The sequence below is a fragment of the Poeciliopsis prolifica genome, unplaced genomic scaffold (genome assembly GCF_027474105.1).
Source record: "Poeciliopsis prolifica strain line A6 unplaced genomic scaffold, Auburn_PproV2 SCAFFOLD012, whole genome shotgun sequence".
Classification (NCBI taxonomy): Eukaryota; Metazoa; Chordata; class Actinopteri; order Cyprinodontiformes; family Poeciliidae; genus Poeciliopsis; species Poeciliopsis prolifica.
In genome coordinates this window covers 6,627,493-6,648,795 of record NW_026562387.1, presented here as the reverse complement: position 1 = coordinate 6,648,795, position 21,303 = coordinate 6,627,493, and the positions used below count along the sequence as shown (strand labels likewise).

Genomic DNA, 21,303 nt, shown 5'->3' with positions numbered 1-21,303 from the left:
TCAGAAAATCCCCAAATGTGTCTAAACAACAACAGTATATCAATAAATAAATAAAAAGTAGAGTCACAGCAAATCAATGCAGAAACTCTAAATAATTCATGCTTTCAGAAAGGTACTTTAACTACAAAAATGTATTATGCATTATACAAAGAAACTGCAGAGGTGCAGGGCAGAGCCCTGTTATTCAACTGCTGAACACCAGCTCTACTGTTCAATTTAACCGGGCAGAAGGCATCTAATGAGAGCATGTCAAGTTTATCTCCTCAAATCTCTCAATCTAATAAAATGTCACAAAAACGAGCACAGAGCTGATTCCTTCTTCTTACTTACCCTTCCCGGGAAACTCGTGTGTGTAACACCTGCATATTTACAATAACAACAAGAAGAGTTAAATTATTACTTAATATTATTAGTTTCTGCCTAACGAGTTCAGCTGTGCAGCAGCTAATCCTTTTCTATAGCTTTCAGGTAGCAGTTGGGACACCGGTCTGCTGGCTGCATCCTCACAATTGGGGTAGACTGTCTTGCTTTTATGTAAATGTGTGTTGTTGTTTTTTTCTACTCCTGTTTAGATTAAGCCGGGAATGACGTGTGGGATGAAAGAAAAGACAGGAAACGAAGCGTGCACATGCTCACCCACACACACTCAGGCACAGGTGTTCATATCTCATCAAACATATCATTACTCACTTGACCAGCCAGCGAGATAATACCACGTTGCTGTCGCTGCGACGAGAGATGAGGCCGACAACAATACACCCAGGCTGCTTTTTGCCATGTAACATGTCATTATGCCAAGTCTTTCTTGTCTGTCCCTCAGACAGTAGCTCCAGTGCTTTGTGTTTTTTTTTTAATTAGCCAACACATAAGGTCCTTTCAATTCTGGCATTTGCTGCAAACCATGCCGTTTTTTTTTTTTTTTTCAGCGTCCGTAAAAATTAGAGCACACCAGCCGCACCAAGGAAGCTGCCTAATTGCTTTCTCACAAACAGACTTAACCTGATGGGTCAAAGAGGAGGATAATGCTGAAAGAGAAGGCGTAATCATCTCCCAGAAATAAACTGAGAGGCAGTCAGGAAGCTATCCAGACAACTCCAGGTAACAAAGAGTGCAAAAAAAAGTAAATAAATAACACTTTGACCTTCAATAAATATTTTTTTTTTATTATTATAAAAATGAAGGATAAGGATACAAGGTGATGTGAACACATGCTTTCAGCCCCTTTCCACAGAACAACACCACCAATCCACTTCAGAAGTCAGTTGATTACACACAAAAAAACCAATAAAAAGTAAAGAGTGCGCATGAAATCTAGAGATCACATAATGCAAACTCACTTGCAAAATACAACTAAAAATAAATCAGTTCCAGCTTTATTTTTCTCCTCTCTATCTTTACTACCACACACTTAAAAGCATTTCATTAGGACTTCTTTGCGATGCATCAACACAAAGTGGTGAACTGTTGTCAAAAATAGACATCGAATCAAATTTGAAACGGTCCGTTAAACTTTTGACCAATCGATTCATTAATTGAGACATGCTGTGGACGACGTTAAGGGACTGACACTTTTGCAGGGCGCCACACGCACACAAACAGCAGCTCTCGCACACACAAGCTCTGACCTTAGGCCACGTTTAAAATCCAATTACAGATCTCAGTACACGTAAAAAGGTCACGATCATGCATATTCATATGAGTAAAACTAACAAATGTGTCACCACACCAGTCGCACACGCACACACACACACACACACACACCAACTCTAGGCAACATCCTGCCATTTGCCTGGAAAATCAAGTTGATCTATGCTCCTGTAACCGCCTCTCTGATGCTCAATTAGCTCTGACAGACGTGGCTATAGCTGAGCCAGTTATTAATTCAGACTTAAACGTGCAGGGTGACGGGCACGTATATGATGTCATGGCTAGGCAACCACGGGCATTCGGCTTGTCCTGCAAGACCGTCTGCACAAAAACACTCATCGATAACTTTTTTTTTTTTCTTTTTTTTTTTTTTGCGTCTGCATGTTTTGGACACATTTGCAGTTCACTCATTTTCTTTGTCACATCCCGTTGCCTTTGCTTCCTTTTCACACCTTGCCGTTGTTTCTTGATATCGACGATTCTCTGTCTGTCGCCCAGCCTGCCTGCTACTTTTCGTCCTCATTGCATAAAAAGCCTCTTCCACTCCTCAATATCACTTTCACAGCTGTTTTCGCACCACTTCCAGAGAATTCCCTAATTTAAGCGTGTCCTTGTTTTTTGTGCTACATCACCCATATTCGACATCCTGCTTTGCCTCCTTCCTTTATGTCATTGCTTTGTTTAAAAAAAAAAAAAGTGAAGGGATGTAGGATGGAAGTGGAGGAGGAAGGAGGAGGGCAATGGGCTGACAGAGGGAGTCCCATCTGCAGCAAGCTCATTAGAAGATGGGAGGAGAGTCAGCAGCGGGGACCCACTGGTAGGCATGCACACAGCCCCCTCTCTCTGTGTGTGTCTGCTTCTCTTCCTTTCTGTCTCTCGAACACATATTGCTGCTTTTTCTGGACTTGTTCCGAGACATCACTGCCTCCTCCATATTTTTGTGCTGTCCTCCTGCTGTGCTCCTCCACGTCCCTCTCTCATTAATCACTGCGAAACACAACACACGGCACTTGAATAGTTTTACCTTTTACCACCTTGCAGTGCTTGCGAGGCAATATATTACAAACTGCATGCATTGTGTGCAACACGGCGCGTTGAGACGCCGATCCGAAGCATTGTTAACCCTGGACAACTCATTATCTGTCTCCTTGAAAACTAATATGCTCCCGTGACTGAAAGGAAGACTAAAGGCCCAACAAAAAGGTGACGGAGCCCTTTCAGAGACAGATGTTTTTAGAGTTTGCAGGAAAAGAGAACTGTAGTTATTGTTTATGCACTTTGTCTGCCAGGAATATTCATACTGAGTGTCTGAAAGTGTTTTGTTTTTTTCACAGGCACAATGTGCCAACTGTATGATCCATTCTGCCCAGCCATAACCTAATAACAGGCAACCACTGACCTTTTATATGACAAACAGTTTCCATATCTTTTCTGGCTTTAAAGTAAAGGTCAGCAGATGGTGAGCAAACATAAGTGGAGTAGACACTCACTAAAAGAGGAGTGCATGTCACATCGACAGAAAGCTTACAAAAGTTATTTGCCAAGTTAAAAATGGAGTTTTAAGTTTATAGTAACTTAAAACTCATCACCAAAAGCGAAAAGTGACACAGAAGATTTTAAGACTTTTGACAAGTTATGGATTCCCTGTCCACTTTAAAAGGCACGGCCTCAGGCTCCAAAATGTTTTGTGGAAAAAATATATATATATCTAAATAGTACATCACAAACAATCAATAGTGTCACCAGGGGGTTCCTGTAAGACAGCGATCATCTCCATGAATTGGCAATGCATCTGTATCCACACTGATTAAAAGCTAGGAAAGGGAAAATTTCTTTGATATTTGGCAGTATTTTCCAAATAGCCACATGCAAGCAGCAGGCATGTAAACACCTGAACAAGAGGGGGATCTGCTTCTCCCTTACTTTTTCATTCAAAGAGATTTTACCAATCATTCCATTCAATCAAACGTATTTACTAAGTTTTTGTTAATTCCAATCTGAATTTAATTAAACAATTAAAAAGAAATGGCTGACTTGCAATTGCCCATTCCTTTACCTCTGAGGTTTTTTTTCATTCCAACTCACCAAATGTGATAAAATCTGCTTTAGAATTATGTCTTTTTGCATTGTTAGCATGCTGGTTGGAAGAGTATGCAGCTATAGAAAGTTAACCTAAAGGGAACTTCTTTGACTGATTTAAGAGTTCAATCATTGCTCTATTCCTTATTCACAAATAAGAAAAATAAAATATTGTAACAAAGAGTGCCCACAAAACCTTTTAAGTCAGGTTGATCCTCAACCTCATGTTGAGGATGGGCCTAAGCAAGTTTTGCTGAAGTTGGGAATAAAAAAGCCTCACAATGGACAGAGATTATTCACACGCAAAAAGTGAGTCTTCTCCTGACCAATTGAGCAACAGCATGTAGTTTAGGACATTGTAGAAATTTGTAGAATTACAACTAAAATTTTCCGATAAAAGTACCGTTGTTGGATCTTATCAAGTGAATGATCTTATTCCTTTAATCAGACCAACATTTTATATTATCACCTGTTGCTTTTGTACCACCTTAAGGATTTCAGTGGTCTCACCGAGCCGCTCTTTGAAAACCTTCTGCAGGCTTACTAAGAAGAAGAAGCATTTCCAGTCATCTGTTTTTAAAAGATTACATTTACACAAAGTTCTGTTTATTCTGGACACATTTTGAAATCATTATTTTGAAAGCGTTTCGATACGAATAATGTGTTGTTTACGCATCTTTTCAAGCTGATTGATTCTCGACATTCCAGGTAACGGGCTGTTCCTGTATTTATTTAGTGATATAATCTTACATTGGCTAAAGCTCTTAGCTTGAAATTATATTGTTTGTCTTCTAACTTATCCGAAAAGCTGGAGTGACTCACTCCTCTTGCTCTTTTGTTGATTCAATGTAATCTGTATGTCCACTGTAATCATCTTGTGTAAATATATGCGGTACAGGTCAGAAATTTCCACACACTAATCAAAGGTATGAATGTCACAAATTGTATCTGAACTACGCTTGTAGAAAAGTATCATAATATTTAACTTTTAAGCAGTTTAAAAGTCAGTTTTTGTTATTGTTTTTTGTTGTTAGGGTCATCTTGAAAATGAGATGCAAAGATGAAGCTTTCAAACCAGAGAACTGCGCAACAGCTGTCATGCATGGCAGTGGTAGCGTGATTTTGACGTTCTGTTCAGGTGGCAACGGCTCTTGTGCAGACGAGTGACTTTCTCCAAGTTGCTTACTCTCATCATAAATAAACTACATGGTTGGAAGTTGAAAACTACAGATTGTCCCTACTGGACAACGATCCCAAACATGTCGAAACTGCTTTTGGAATGGGTAAATCAGACATTTATTTATGGAAAGGTTCCAACATAAACCCTATGGAAGATTTGTGCCTTATGCAAAAATAAATAAATAATAATAATAAAAAAAAAAAAAACATCTGCTGTTAAGAGACACAAAGTGCAAAGTTTCTCTGTCTACTCATTTGAGTCTTTTGCCATAATCTCAAACCAATTGATACAGTTTTTGTTTTTAAAATTTATGGATTTTGCGTGTTGTTATACTATGGGGAAAAAAAGTCCAAATGTATAATTGAAAATTAGCAATATGATGAGTGTAAGTACATTTCTGTCCAGTGTCTGAAATGCCATTGCTGCCTATCTTTTAAATATCAAGGCTCTTATCGCAGTGTGAACTGACTTTTAACCAATAATCTGAACATTAACAGAAAAGGAAACATGAATAGGTTGTTATTATCAATGACCTACATGGGAAAATTTGATTGAAAATCTCAAATATAGTAAATCAGTCTGAAACTCTGAACTCAAATATGCTTTTACATCTTCACTGGTGAAAAACCATGAATGTAATATTTTAATGGGTCAGTGTAATCCAAACATTGTAGAAGTGGCACATAACCCAACCTTTTTAGCCACTCATGACTAACATAAGTATCACTTTATCTGATTAAAGATCACATTGTGGCTGCCAATTAGCATCCAGCCTCGTCCCATGAATATGCAATCAATAAAGTCTGCAAGCTGCCTCAGGCAAGAAAACATCACACGAAAGTGAAATGTTGGAAGAAAGATAAAAGAACAAAAAGCAGATAAATCAGCTCACAGCCATCAAAAAGTTAAACAGTTACTCTCCTGTCAGAGTTCTGTTTTTCATGAAAGGATTGCAGAAGTTGCATGCAATGTTCAACACAATGAAAGGAGTGAATATTTGTCGTATGACTTTAAAATCTCATTGATGCACTTATTTACATTTCGACCCAGTTTGTTTTCTTTTTTTTTTTTTTAGTTGAAAGTTTCAAGAGTATTTCAAAATCAAATTAGGTTGAAAGGAAGCTTGTATCTTGACTGAAACACAAAGTAGGATAACCATATGGCCTCTTTTAACTTTGGTTAAAAGCCGAGCTTTTAACGAATGCCAGAAGCTTCTTGATGTGGCAAAAAGTCACACTGAAAATTATAGGTTGGTGTTCAGTTATTTCAAACCTTTGAGCACAGTTGAGAACCTATTAGTCTTGTAAACACAAGTTAAATATACTATAGATACCAAAAAAATTAAAAATAAAATAAGTAAAGTTCTACTGCTGCTTTCTGCTCCTCAAGGGCAAAAATCAAGGCTGAAATAATGAATATTTCACTCTGAGCTCAGTGTTTACTGACTTGACAAATCGTCAGCCTTGAGGACCAGACGTGGTTTAATGCTGACAAAAGATTGGTCATGATCAGAACAACACTCCAAACCTGACTTTGACTGGGGGTTTTTTGTCGATTGAATTCATCCGTGTTCTTGACTAAAATGCAGAATTTTCCAAATCCTTCCTGACCCTGTTCTGGAGGACAACTATAATTCAAACTCTTCCCCTAACATCAGCATTATTCGGTGTGTAAAAGCAACTGCTGGGCCAGCTCATCACAGTGGCTCGTTGGACTGTCGTCAGCACTCCATCCCGTGGTCGCCTGACAGTATCCCCTCCATCCGATCAATAGGCACTGGCGGCAAGCCTTCCTTTCCTCTTTTACTCTCTCTTTCTCTCTCTCTCTCTCTCCCTGGCAGCCACAGTAGAAAGACTGTTCTGTTCTGCCAGCGCAGCATAGTGATTAGGCATTAGGCCTGCGCTGCTGTGTGAATTAGCTTAATCTGTGTCCGCAATGAAGGACGAGGCTTTTCATGCCCACCGGAGACATTTACGGGACATAAAAGAAGCTAATCTTTAGGAAATTTGGAGAAAGGGTGAAGTGTCTGTGCCTGTGGTTTAAAGGAGAACGATTGCACGAGAATTGTTGAGACAGTTCCCACAGTGATGGGCTCCTTTGTAATTCGGTGTACCCTTTTAACAATAATAATAAGAAAAAATATATATATAAATCACAAGTTCCTTGAAGACGTGTTGCTCGGGGAGAGGGTGATATTAGGGTCGTCTCTTGAAGTACTGAGAAAGCTCCAGCATGCTGTTTTTAAGCAGATCGAGGAGCTCTGTCCCCTTATGGCATCATCAGAGGTCAGTTTGAGGAGAATCGAACGTGACTGCATTCTCCTGGTCTCACAGCTGCTTACCTGGCAGTGAGAAAGTTGCTTTATCTGCAGATATCGGCTCGAAGTTGGTACCAACACAGGAAGAGAAAAAAAGACAAAGCAGTTTGATCCAGTAAGGAGAATGCACTTCACTGGAGCCATTTTCACTCTTTCCATATCTGTGGATCAGCTGTCAATTACTCTCTATCCGAGGATCTGACATACATCAGTTTGAACGTGGACCTGCATCATGCCCTCACATCAGCTGAACCCTCCTCATCCTCATCCTCCTCCTCTTCATCACCGCCACCTCATCTTCTAGATGCACTGTGTGCCCTTGACAACCTGCCAGTGCTCAGTCCCCCTCCTGGAAATGTCTATTGATCAGAGAGCCACAATCAAAGTGGGTGAAGGTACAGATTCAAAGCTCTCCTTCAATCTGCCGACAGATCCACACAAAACTTCCCATCCATAAGTGAGAATAACTGGGCAAACATTTACGACAGCACAGAACTCTAAAGCTCTGAGCGACATCACTTCTAACTATGCAAGAGGCTTTTTACCTGAATTCAGTCAACTGGGTGAGCATGGATAAGCTACCCCCCCTCTTGCTTCCATGGCGTCTTCTGAGGCTGCGGAGCACTTTTACGCACAACCAGTTGTAGATTTTGGTCGGCAGCCATGTGGAGCCAAAATATATTGTGCCTTGAACAACCTGAGTAGGTTTGGGCGCATTTCACCAAGAGAGGTTTCACAGCAAAGCTGTTACAAGAAAAAGAAAAAAAAATAGGGGGGGAAAAAACAGCACCATGCATGCAAACGCAGAGTCTATAAATTATCCTTAGTAAATGATCCTAAACTCATTTCGGATTTCCAGCCCGCGAGAACCAAACAGCACACTTCAAACACGCGTTTGTTGAGCTCACAGCTTCTCTCCAGTCAATCTCATACAGCTGGGCGATAAGGGCGATGACTTACCCAAGTAAGATTTTTGGCCGCGCTTTCAAGCTTCTGCTCTTTACCCAAGGGTCCCCGATCCGCCCCTCTTCCAAGTCAATCCGCAGTGATGCTCGGATCAGATCAAAACGGAAAGGTGCGCCTCTTCTCTGCGTCCTGCGTCCACAGTCACTGTGGATGGAGGGACCATTTGCCGGGATGCCGAGTGCGTGCGGGTGGGGTGCGAGAGGCTGAAGGCATCCGCAGGGAGGAAGGGGAAGAAAACGGGGAGGAGGGGAAAGGAGACGCGGGGGACGGGGGGGCACGCAGGTGAGAAAGAAGGAAGAGATGAGCCGCGTGTAAAAGAGGAGAAGAAAGAAAGACGGATCGGCAGGGAGCGCAGCAAAGCACTGCAGCGACACGGAGGCAACGCCACCGGAGAGGAGGCAGACAGAGGCGCTCCGTCTCGCTCTCGCCCGTCGCTCGCGCACACGCCCGCGCGTGCAGCGGCGGTTTCATAGGAGGTGACAGAGCGACATCTTCAGGCCACAAGGAAGACAGGCTGGGAGACGCCTGACGCACATAGCACCTTTTAAAAGCCCTTAATGTGGATCGTGACTGCATTGTTCAGTAACACAGCAGGAGTCAATCACTCCAACCAAGGACTGTTTCCCTGCTTTGTGCCGGACATGTGCACAAGCAGTCTAACTGTTTTTTTTCCTTATTCTACATGTGTTTAATTTATTATATTTTTGTACTTTGATAAACACAAGATTCAAGATCATCCGATAAAACTTAAACAAATAGTTAAATCCTAATTGTAGCATTGTTTAGAGCATTTGGATCCCGTGATATGACTTTTTGAAGGGGATCCTCTGAACAAAATACTACATCACTACTGCTTCCACCCCCACCTATGTTTTGGCACACTTCCACTTCCCAACCCCACCTCCCTTCCTTTTCCCAACTCTCCTCCTACACACTCCATGGCAACCAGATCCCAGTTATGGTTATAAAGATGATAATATCACCTGACCTACTCCATCATCCTTCCACAGCCCCAATCCAACCTCTGGGTTTCTCTATTTGCCTGCCTATTATACCTCCAGCATGGCTTCACAAGGGCCATCATTTGCTAAGTGTTTCAGATGTGTGGCTGTATCATGTCGAAGCTGCTGACTCAGATGGGTGGAGGTTGGACTTGTTCTTTATTTCGTTTTCTTTTCTCTTTTGCTGCCAATTTATTTTTTATTTTACCGCCCAAATATTTTCAAAAGAACAAAAGTGTATTATTTTTAACCAACCTGTGATTCCTGCAGCAGATAGTCCATGCCGTCTCGTAAACATTCTTCCAACGTCAATTCAACAATTGTAGAATTTAATTCTTTAAAACAGCTAGTCTTCGCTGTGTCAATTCAGATAGCATAAAGGAATTTTTTTCTGGCTTGTTCTACCACCGCCACGAATAAACACCAACTCAAACTTGGTCAGCTCACATCCAACACAGCAGATGTGAATTACAGAAGCAGAGTAGAGGGGGGTGTGATGAGAAGAGAACTGCATGGTGGCAAAAGGAGTTGGATAGCTGATACTTACAGGAGACAGCACGGCCATTCTTTAGAAGTCTAAAGAATGTTCAAAATCTGTAACTCAGTCAGGATTGGCAGTGTTCAATATCATGTCCATTACGAAAGCTTCGTCTTATTTTATTTCTACTATGGAGGTAAGTTAGAGTAATTGTGTGACAAGGTGTGCACCATTCACTGTCAGGAACACCATGATCCCCGAGTGTGTTTTTCCTGCTTCACGGCAGCACAAAAACAAAGATCTGTTTTCTCTTCTGTACCTGAATGAGACGAGTGTGAGGACTGCAGTCCAGAAGGATGCTTCTTTTTTATCGCCTCGACTTTCTAAATTAAATTTTATTAGTGCTTGTTAATTATTTTGTCACTTTGACGCGGCAATAGTCGACAGACAGATAGAATAATGCATGCAGTAAAATTTGTATTACTACAAGCAGAAAAAAAAATTTCATTTCTGTGCTTATATTAAAATTAGCAGTCTTTCTATGTCTGTGTATGTCTATGTACTTCTATTTATATTTGTTTGATTTTTTTCCCCCATTTTTATAGCTGTATTAAAGTATTAATCTTCATTTCCGATCTTTTACCACTAGATGGCGCCACGGATCGTGTCAAAATGAGCCAAAATCTCTTCCGGCTAAAACGTAAATCGCTTATAGAAAAGTAAATGACGTTATTATTACAAAGAGCAAACAAATGGATATAAATCGATAAAGGGTGTACTGCTGTGCTCCGGTTGGTGAATCAACTTCATCAAGTATGTGTTAAATGCTATGACACATGAAGACATGTGTCATAGCATGTCACATGTCTTCATGTGACATGAAGACATAAAATAAAGCATAAAGATATGCTTTATTTTATACACTAATTGACCTTAAAATGTTAGGGAAAGAAAAAAAAAATCAGAGACTCACAACACATTTTGATTCAATTGCACACTAAGACATTAATGTTTTATTATTTAATAAACATTGAATTAAAACAAAACAGAAACATTAAATCATAGTAGAATGATGTATTATTTAGCAAACTATCATGTTAAGGCATAAACTGAGTAAAACAAAATGGTTTTTTTTAGATGTGTTTGGATTAATCCATGCAGAACACTTTCACATACCAAGTTATAGAGACAGTTCAGCATGACTGAAACATGAAGCTATGCTCTATAAAGCTAAACAAGAAAAAGAATGAGGAACATGAAAAAAAAAAAGTTTTTCCTTTTTTTTCTTATCTTAGAAGAAATACTCGCCCAAACTTAGCAAGCTGGGCATGGTTCCCATGAAGAAGATATTAGAAAAATTTGGGTAGGATGTTGGGCAGACGACGGGGTGCAAAAAAAGTGCTTTGCAAACAATATCAGCAGACTTACTTACATTGATGAGGATAATTGGAGTGAGTGAAATGCCTTGTTGCTGAAATGTGCAATACAATAAAATGTGATTTTGATTGATTGAGGAGGTCTGCAACAAGTGCAGAAGTTTGCTTTTTGCAGGAAGAAATTCCTCAAGTGGGAAGTATGCAGACTTCCGCCAAGTGCAATGATGCAAGTTTACTTGAACTTTCCCACACAGAACCAGGCGCTGCACCTGCAGCAGAAAGTTAGTTTGGGATACATATTGAACATACAGTATAATGAATGCACAGAAACTTTGAGCTTTCGAAGATGAAATGCATATGCATACAATTTTTATTATTTTTATTTTTTATTCCAAGCCAAACCACAGAAGCAGACCAAGAAATTTTAATTCCACTAAATGGAGAATTGGTTCTAATAAAAATTTGCCTTGCAAAACCTTAAAAAAAAAAAGTGTCAGACCTCTCATTCATAAAATATGTTGCGCCACAGCTTACGGGAAATGGTCACAGAGATATAGTTTTCATTTTGGAAACTTGGGCAAGAATGCATTCCAGTAAAGTCACGCCTTCATGTCTCTCGCCAGAGAGAACCTCTCTCTTGCTGTGCACACCAGGATCACTTGAGTTCTCTGTTTTCAATAGCCAAGCGTATAATGATTCCTTAGTTTTTAGTTTGCCAACAAATTTCCCTGAGCATATTTACTTCTGTATTTTCAGATTTAATTGTTTGCGTGCAAAGAAAATGTTACAAAATTTAAACACCTTAGACTTCAAAATTTCTCCTTCGGTTGCAACTTTATCAAACAAGATCTTGTACGTAGACAGGGTGGACAGATGTGTGTACTAAAAATGTTTTGGTTAAAGTAAACTACAGATGCAATCACTCCATCAGGATTGGAGGTCATTCCCTGATCCGCATGCAGGACGACACACAAAAGAAAACCCATTTTTAAATAGTTTATGAAAGAGATTATCAGTGTTTGGGTTTGTTCTGGCTGTGCCAAGGAAATAGTTCTCTCAAAGTGACACAACTAAAGGTGATATTTGGGTAAGAGGATGATCTCTGGCTTAGCGCACAGCTGTTGCTCACAGAGAAAGGTTCAAGTCTGGCTCGGAAAAGTAAGTGCCTTGGGTCTGGGGCTTCAGATAGAACAGGGAGCCTTTCCTTTGACCTTTAGCTCAGAAAAATATGGATAATGGGATAATATTAGAATGCTCAAGTAATTAGAAAAGGTCAGCATACGGTCTCATTTCTAACCAGTATGTCAGGCCATGAGGCATGGAAAGCTTGTCAGACAGCTCCTTATATACTCAGAGGTGGACTTAGGAGATTGCAAACAGGTGCGACTGTAACGCTCTGCCAAAACCACACCCACCCCCAGGTGGAAGATCTGCAACTCAGGCAACAGGTAAACAAATACATCCAAATACATCCAGCACACTCACACTCCAAAACTATGCCACTCAGCGCTGAGTAAGTGGCAAAGTACACACGTTTAAAAATGAAACAAATAACCAAACAAAACTCTTTGTTACTTAACCGTCATTTATTAACACTGTGTACATTTTTTATTAAAGACTTGACATGATGACGTACACTGACCACCAACCTGTGTATGAGCGAGCAGCATATGAGACATAAAGTCCCACAAGCAGGGAGTGAGGGAGGTGTTGTTTCAGTGTGTATAAAGAATTTATACCGCCCTAGTAAATTACCACATTTTTGTAAGACCAAGATAAAACATTCCAAGGCTTGTTTTGCCTCTCATGCATCAGATTGTATGCAGAACTGGAGCTGCAAAATATAAAGGAGAACGTGTTCAAAGGAGCTGTGTCACACCATCATGGCTTGTGCATGGCAGCTAACTAGTAAGCATACTTCAGTGGATAGGTCATTGTTTTCTGTTTAAGAAAACAATGTAGAGCTCATCATTACTAATGATGACATATACAACATATGACATATAAAGCTTTGTAGATCCCTGTTCAAAAAGGCTCAAATACATCCACAAAAATCAAGAAAAAATAAATTACATTTTTATTTTTTTTATCTTAACACGAGCTTCCTTTTTTTTTTTTTTTAACCCACTTGCCTTTTTCATTTATTGTATTTTTTCACATGAGCAATTTCCCTGAAAGCAGGAACCGTTAAAGATAAGAAACCAAACTCTAAATATGTGGCAAATCTGCGTGACAGTCATTGCTTTGAGATTGCTTCCTGTCTGAAAATTTTCTGACACCAAACTATGTGATGAATTGATGCCTTCAAAGTTTGGCTTCACTTTTGCTTAGGATCAGATTTAAATTTTATTCAGAAAAGAAAGAAAGAAAAGCTTTTATTGCCTTCAAAGATGCTGGGGTTTTATTTATTTATTTGTTTTCTGTTTTGCCACCTTCAGTTTAGTAGTTTTGACATGAGACCATCAAGTACTCAACCATTTATTTAAACAAGATCGCTAAAATATGAAGTCCAAGTCGCAACACACTCCTGATCTTCTGAGACAAAACAAGTTTTACTTGAGCACAATGACAATTAAGCAAACCAAACCGGAAGGCTACAAGGAGCACCTTCACAAACAAACTGAAACATAAATGCAGTGCACACTTGAGAGACATTTTTGAAAACAGACCTTTTCTCAGCCTAACACATCATTCTTCCTGAAAGTCATTGTCGAGCATTTAGTTAAGGTGGCCAGAGTCCAGACCACCATGTCATAGCTGAAAGTTCATTTCCGAGGGAGTTTTCAGCTTCATCGGAAAAATAAAACTAAACAAACATGGATAAATAAATTAAAATAATCAGATCGCTTTCTGATTACAATTTGCTTTCGTATTAGACATTTCCCAGCATAATGACTTTGCTTAAAGTAAAAAATAGGCTTTCAGCCAAAGTGCTATCTGACACTTCTGACTTGAGAATTCATTTTAAATCCTTTCACTGAGAGGTCATCGACTTCTGACAAGTTTCTTTTAAAAGAAATCCCCCTATGAGCAGCCTAAATGTAACATCTTTATCTTATTTTAAATACTTTATGTTTGGTCATAGATTTTGTGCAAGTGCTGATGAACAAATAGAATTCCAGAAATACAAAGTCCACAGTACATGCAGTGCAGCATGTATGACAATGTGTATACCATCAACATCTGTCCCCTTTGATACACAACCAGCATGCATGCATCTATAAAATAATTATACCAAAAACAAACACCAGTGAACAGTGGTAGCTCTCAAATGTCTTAGAAAACTGTTTGTTCTACAAACTCAGCGCTGCACAATAAGAAAAAGAAATGTAACAACGGAAACCTGGAATGAATCCGAACGGAGTGCGTCTGAGTACCTGTACAATCCTCCATCACTGTGCAAAATCCCAGACATAGTTTCTAAATGAATCACAACACACAAGGAAACAAGACATATCTTGCTGGGGAACATCTTCAGGATGTTTGCTTTATTGGTTACGCCGGTCACGTTTCGGGTCCCACGATGCACTGCTTCCTGGCAACTCTGTCATAATCTGATGGATGTCTTTAATTACTGCAGCCTGTGATACCAACTCACATCAAAAGCACCTCCCGTGCACGCGGGCAAAACGCACACTTTAATAACTCTATTTATTGAAGATCAGCAGAGTATAATCACCAGAAGACAAATGCTGAGATGTTAATAGGCAGCATGGCTTCCAAAATAAAAACGACAAAGATTATAACGAACAAGTCGCTCTGGGAAAACATCTAACCCTTTGGCCAAACTAAATCTATGCCTTTTTTTGTCAAAAACGTTACTATTTTTAAACAATGCAGACCCATTGCACTTCCTCACTAATTCATCAGCAGCTTGAGCTCTCCTTTTGAAGAAAGCAGATAGTTGCAATAACCTTTGTTCTGGCTGCATCAAATACAATGAAAACATCATAAATTGCTGAATTCAAGGAAGTTCTCATGTATCTCCAGACAAACACAGTGGGAGACAGAAAGTCTACTACAGCTTCAAAATACCTTTTTCATGGTTATAATCTGCAGCTGTAGATGGGACCCGCCAAAGCCCCTTCTCACCTATTTGATTTCAGAAGCCAACACATTGTTTACCCTTTACAAAACTACAAATAACCCCCCCCCTGAAAAACTGTATTTCTCTGCATTAGTAGGAGCACTTTGGAATAACACTTAGCCCTGTAGAGGACAAAAATGAATTATGTAACAGTTTAATAACCTTGTGAGTTATTACTTTCCAGATGTTGTACTTGGCTCCAACCATGCAACATAGTCTTTATTCCAAACGATGTATTTGTTTTCAGCAAAAATGCCATTTGTAATCCGTTCACATGTATATGTTACACTTTCAGGCCAAGGGACATGGAAGTTAATAATAGTAGGGAGTTGCAGGGTGAAAGATTTATCAAGTATGCTCTCACGGCTCTTAAAATTCCAGTTTTACGTGTCTTAAAATGGCATTCTCCTGAATATTCATGATGTATTAGAAAATGAATCAGTTTAAAGTCCATAAAGATCATCCAAAATCTGAGATATAAATATTTTTGAGTTTTTTTTTTCTCCAACCCTGATAGTGCTTAGCAAATCTACAATTAGCCATTATTTTCATGCAAACATTGATAAACACAACATAATTCAACTACACTCAAACTTCAAATGATTTTTTTCTTTAAAAAAAAAAAAGGTAGATTAACATGTAGGTTAACCGCAGTGTATTCATGAGCTAAGACTGGCTGCATCTGTTAATATTTTGAGGTTTGATCCAAAAAATAGCAATGCCCACCAAAAGCTAATGACCAAAAGCTAATTCAACCTCTGTGACACAAACAGACTTACCGACTGTCACGCGTTGTTGGTATTTATTGCTCTAGTTTCCAAGGCTGTTATCTGCTTACGTTCACAAAACTGGCATTTTATTATTTGAATCGCTCCAAAGGACAAATTAATGACTTCAGGAGGGCAAATCAAAGGTCGAACTCATTAATCCAGAAAAAATAAAAAAATAAATAAGAATTTATCTTATTTATTGTAGTTTTATCTTTTAAATATTGATATAGTCACATGTAAAATTTCATACTGAATGAAGAATATGCATATTATTTGTTGTTGTTGGCAAAGACAAATGCATTAAAGCTGTAAAAAGTTAGACTGGATACTTAAAATGATTATTGCAAATAACCAAAGGTCAGGACTTAACCATGACAAAGGTTAAGTCCTGACCTTTGTCATGCGACAAAGATCTTAGTCAGACTCAAGTCACAAATTCAATGACTTTAGACTTGATTGATGCAAAATTCTTTGGACTTGACTTAAGACTTCTACACCAATGATTTGTGACTTTACTTTGACTTGAAAAGACTTACAGTAGTGTGAAAAAGTGTTTGTCACTTTCCTGACTTCCTTTTTCATCCATGTTTGTCATATATGACAATCATGTCATATGTGACAGATGTGACATATTTGCAATCAGGAAGGGAGAAAACACTTTTTGCGTCACTGAATATCTTAACCAAATTAAAATGTGTGTCAAGGAAAAGCACTTAGTGTGCTAGAATGGGTTACCCTACACTATTTAAGCATTTTCTCCTCTTTCCTTCTTTTATTGCTACAAGAATGTTGCATCTATGATATTGTTTACCTGTTTTGCTTCTGCATGCTACAATGACCCCAAGGAAGCCAAAGGAGAGAGGGTCTGCTCTGCACTTCTACCAGGCAGGTATGCACAAAGTTGGAAAAAGAAAAAAAAGAGCAACACATGGCATCACCCAAGCAATCAACAAGTAACAAATGCAGAAAATGTATATAAGTCAAATAAGAGCAAATTAACAAAAACATAATATACTTCTCTTTGCTCTTTATTTGATTTAGTTAATATGCCACATATGCAATATTTGTTTTTTTTTTTTCAGTGTTACTGTTTGGTCTAATTACATTATTATGCCAAAAGATATATGTTTATTTATTTACTTCTTTCAGTAACTATGAATTTATACATTTGTAAGAGCCAAACTGTTTAATTTTTTTTAATTATTATTTTTGTTCAGATGAACCATTTTTGTTTCAGTCTCATACATTTATTCAGTGAGTTGACATTAGATTTCTTAAATTGCAGCCAATTTTTTTGTAAGTTCTCACAACTCATGCACCTGATACAACAAAATGAGCTTCACTTAATTTGCTTGCTAAGACTACAAAGTCATCAAAGAATTTATATAAAAATATCTGGGCTAAAATCTAAAGTAAAGTTGCAACTACACCTGACTTCCTTATGTCATCTGAGCTTACACAAAGAATGATGAGTCAACGCTAATACAGGATCCAATGTATGCTTCGTGTTAAAAACTAAGATTGTTTTTATTCTCACTTATTTAGTTATGGCGTTTGGAAAGTTACAGAATCTGATGTCTAAATGCCAAGACTCTGGGTTCTGAGCCTGAAGCAAGAACAGATGAATAGCAGCTGTCTGATGTTACTAAAGCAGGCTCATACTGTTGCAGTAAGCCACCAAGAGGGGAAAACATATATACATATATACACAGTACAGAAACTTGATTATTTCGCTTATGGATCATTTTTATCATTATTTTCTAACTTTACTAGAGGCTTTGTTTGAGTTGGATTATTTTTACTGTAAAAAAAAAAAAAGTCAGAAAAACATCTTTAGTACATATGTTCCAATAATTTTGCTTACAAAACACCTTTTGATATAATTTTAAGTCTCAAAATTCTCAGAAAATTGACATACTTGATCAAATAACTTGTTCAGCACTCAAAAATGAAAAGCTTAGGACTGTGATTTGACAGGAGGCATGCACACTTTGACTTTGAACTTAACTTGGAACATTCAGGCCTTTTACTTTGCACGTACCTCGACACTTGGGTGGAAAAACATGAGACATGCAGTGCAATGACTTGTTCAACATGAGACATGCAGTGCAATGACTTGTTCTACCGCTGCTAAAAAACTTGTCATTCCAGTGGAATCGTAAACAAAGTGAGCTCCAGTTTATGTTTAGTGTCTAGTTGTCTTATTTCTTGTTGTAAATCAACATAAAAGTGGAAAGGAAGATCTGCAAACTACATTTTTAAGACATGTTAAGGTTTGTAAACCAGACATAAATGCAGAATAATTTTATTGTTGTATTTGTTTATTATTTATTTATTTTATATTTACTTCTACCAGGCAGGTGCTTTAGTTAGAAACATTTGCTCTTCTTGTCTTCTGGACTGATCTGATACAGCTGCTCTGTGTTGAGTCTTTGGATCATGTATGGCACCCAAAAAATTCCAATAAACATTTCTGTGCAAGCTGTATCATCATTCGTTTGAAGATGACTTACAATATGTTTCACACGCACACACACAATTGTGGACGTCATCTTTTCTAGACTCATGAATTATTTTGACACAAAGCAGCAAAGCTGAGTAGGATAATCTACAGACAGCTCAACTCTTAGCTCTGCATTTTAAAAATCTGGTCTTAGTCAGAGTGAAAGTTCACTCTGAGGCTGGAGGATTGTTTGATGTTTGTCTGTTCCTGCCTTGGAATTTGTCAAGGAATGTAAACAATCCAACCAATCTAACTCAAAGAAAGATTCAAGGTTTTTTTTTTTGTTTTTTTGTTTTTAGGTAAACGTGTAGATCAAACCCAATTGTTATCTTGATCGTTTTTTAGTGTGTGTGTCTTGGTTGGTCAGAGATGTTAGAGATGTATCTATGTGGCCACTTCTCATGCTTTGTCTTCCATCCATTGAACCGCGATCCTTCGCCGTTTTACTACAAGGCTCATCACTTCACTGACTCAGCTCTTCAGAGAAAACACAAGTTTGCAGGTTTTGTAACATCTACATCAGTTAGGCATTATTAAAGACATTCTAATTCTGTTTTTGAAAAAAAATATTTAGGCTTTCTTACCAGGTCAATTTTTGTGTGTGTGTGCATGTGTGTGTGTTTTAAAGACACAGCAAACTTGTCAAAAAACATATTATCCCAAAATCACCCTAAAACATGGTAGTGGCAGAATCATGCCATAAGGATGCTTTTCATCAATAGGAGCAAAGTTGCTGGGAAGATGAATGAAGCTAAACTCTGGGCACTGATCTGAGAGACGGCAGAAGACCTGAACATGAGGCAGAGGAGGCAATCATGGACATATGCAGGGCTCCACCAAAATGATGAATATCAAAGAATACTAATGGATATGAATTATTTGACCAATCTGAGTTGCCATTTTCAGAGTTGTATTTTAAGATATAAGATAAATTTGAAGATTTTTTTTTTCTTTCTCTATTACATAATTCTTGTAGGTCTACAATATTAAAAAACCCAACAAAGTACTTTAGATTTATAATGAAACACATTGCCATAAAATGTTGGGTTGTTTTCAAATAATATTTTAATGTTCGATTAATAGACATGAAATCTGTGATCCATGGTGTGAGGCAACAAATGTTTCAAGACCTGAGTGAATATGCTGTACAAAAATAAAACAAAAGCTTCAAACCAAAACATGCACTGATCATGACAATACGATAGTCTGCTATTACATAATGCTTACCCGGGTTAATGAATGAATGACACTTGACCGAAAAAGGAATTACAATGCATTACTAGTTTTATGGTGCAGCGTGGGACTCCAGAGCAGCGCCTGTATCCTCTATGAGTGTGATTTATGAAGGGTTTTGGCTCGCGTTCAGCACTCGGTTCATCAGCAAAGCGCCTGCAGCCTGCTCAGAGTAAGACAGGAGCCCGTAACATGAGCCGACGACAGTCTCAGAGGCACTCAGGACCAATTTCTCTCGCTGAACTAATCGTGATGTCAGCAGAGACTGGTGCACTCGGAGGATGAACCTTATTCATGTGGTTGTAAAGTTCTCTCCTAGTCAGGACGGAAGTCAAGTCACATGCGCATTGTCGAGTTGGAGAGCTGCGTAATGGAGATCGTGGGAAAGGACAGTAGTTCCTGAACTGCGTGCGAGAATGTGAAGAGGACATTTATTAACTCATTCATTTTATTTTTTATTTTTTTAACCCTTTGAAGCCACTCAGGTTCATCGTCTCAGCAGCAATGAAGAGGCGCCCAGCTTTACCACGCAGAGATTATGAATGAGAAATGACCAATGGTGAGTAAAGCCCGGGCTTCTCAAGCGCTCTAAGTCAATTTGGTGGTGACGCACAGAGCGCAGCAAAAAAACAAACGAGGCAAAGTTCCCATTATGTCACAGCGGAGATTTAAATGAGGGAAACAGTCATTCAAAAGTGTTTTAGTTGGGTGAAAAGTTGCAGTTAGAGCGACAGAGGCGACACTTACCCGGAGCCGCCAGCGTGCGCAACCGTCTCCCAGACTTCTCCGGCGAGTGACTGGCGCAGTCGCTATAGGTTGCCGACTTAAGTGCCTTTCCAAACGGGGGAATTCCGTATGAATAACTTCCCATCTGCCAGTCAGAAGGAAACCGATAGTTTCAGGATTTGGCTTACGGAAATGTCGTGAGCCGGCTTACTGGAATAGAGGACGCAAATGATAATCCTCACCAGCTGAGATTTACGACCCTGAAGTCACACAGATAGGCATTCGCATGAAAGGAACATTGTAACATCTATTTAGTGCAGAAAGAAGGGGGAGACAGAAACAAACGTCAATTCAAAGTCACGCAGTTACATGTCAGGTCGACGGGGCAGATTGATATGTCCTCAATGCCCGTTTGAGTCTGAAAGCCCAATTATATTTAGTTGAAAATGACTTGTCACATACAGGTTAGTTTAGACAGCCGCACTTCTTTAATAAGCACAATCATCACACGAAGACTGTCTTTTTCTTTTATTTCTTCCTTTCTTTCATTCGTTCTTTCTTTCTTGTTTTCTTTTTCTTGTTGTCTTATAGTTCAATAGGAAAAGAGGAGACATTTGGAAGCCTGCCCCTTATATGTGCATCCGTCCCAACTGCTACTAAGCATGAAGGCAGCTCAATACGCTCATTCATTTAATGAGAACATAACTTGGCATGACAGCAACGAGGTTCCAGCAGTTAAAATATATCTTTAATCAGTCCGATGTGTGTGGTAATGACTTTAATAACTGGTTTTGCCACCCTGAGTTGCAACTACTGTCACTAACTGTTTGGGAAAACTGGAGTCTCTTTTTCATTAATATGGAGGAATGTTGGTTCACCTTTTTTTTTTTCTTTAGACCACAAACAGGGTCGTTGCAGTCAAAAACCTGAAGTTGGTTTG

At 38.9% G+C, this 21,303-nt stretch overlaps 1 protein-coding gene across 7 annotated transcripts in view; it reads right to left on the bottom strand.

Annotated features, from left to right (window-relative positions):
• ctnnd2a (catenin (cadherin-associated protein), delta 2a) overlaps positions 1 to 8,584 on the bottom strand; it is a 223,367-nt gene extending 214,783 nt beyond the window's left edge. For all 7 annotated transcript variants that reach the window (XM_055037745.1, XM_055037749.1, XM_055037748.1 and 4 more), the window contains exon 1: positions 8,184 to 8,584. The gene's annotated coding sequence lies outside the window, so the exon portion shown is untranslated. The remainder of the gene's footprint in view (positions 1 to 8,183) is intronic.
• Positions 8,585 to 21,303: the final 12,719 nt, after the last annotated feature.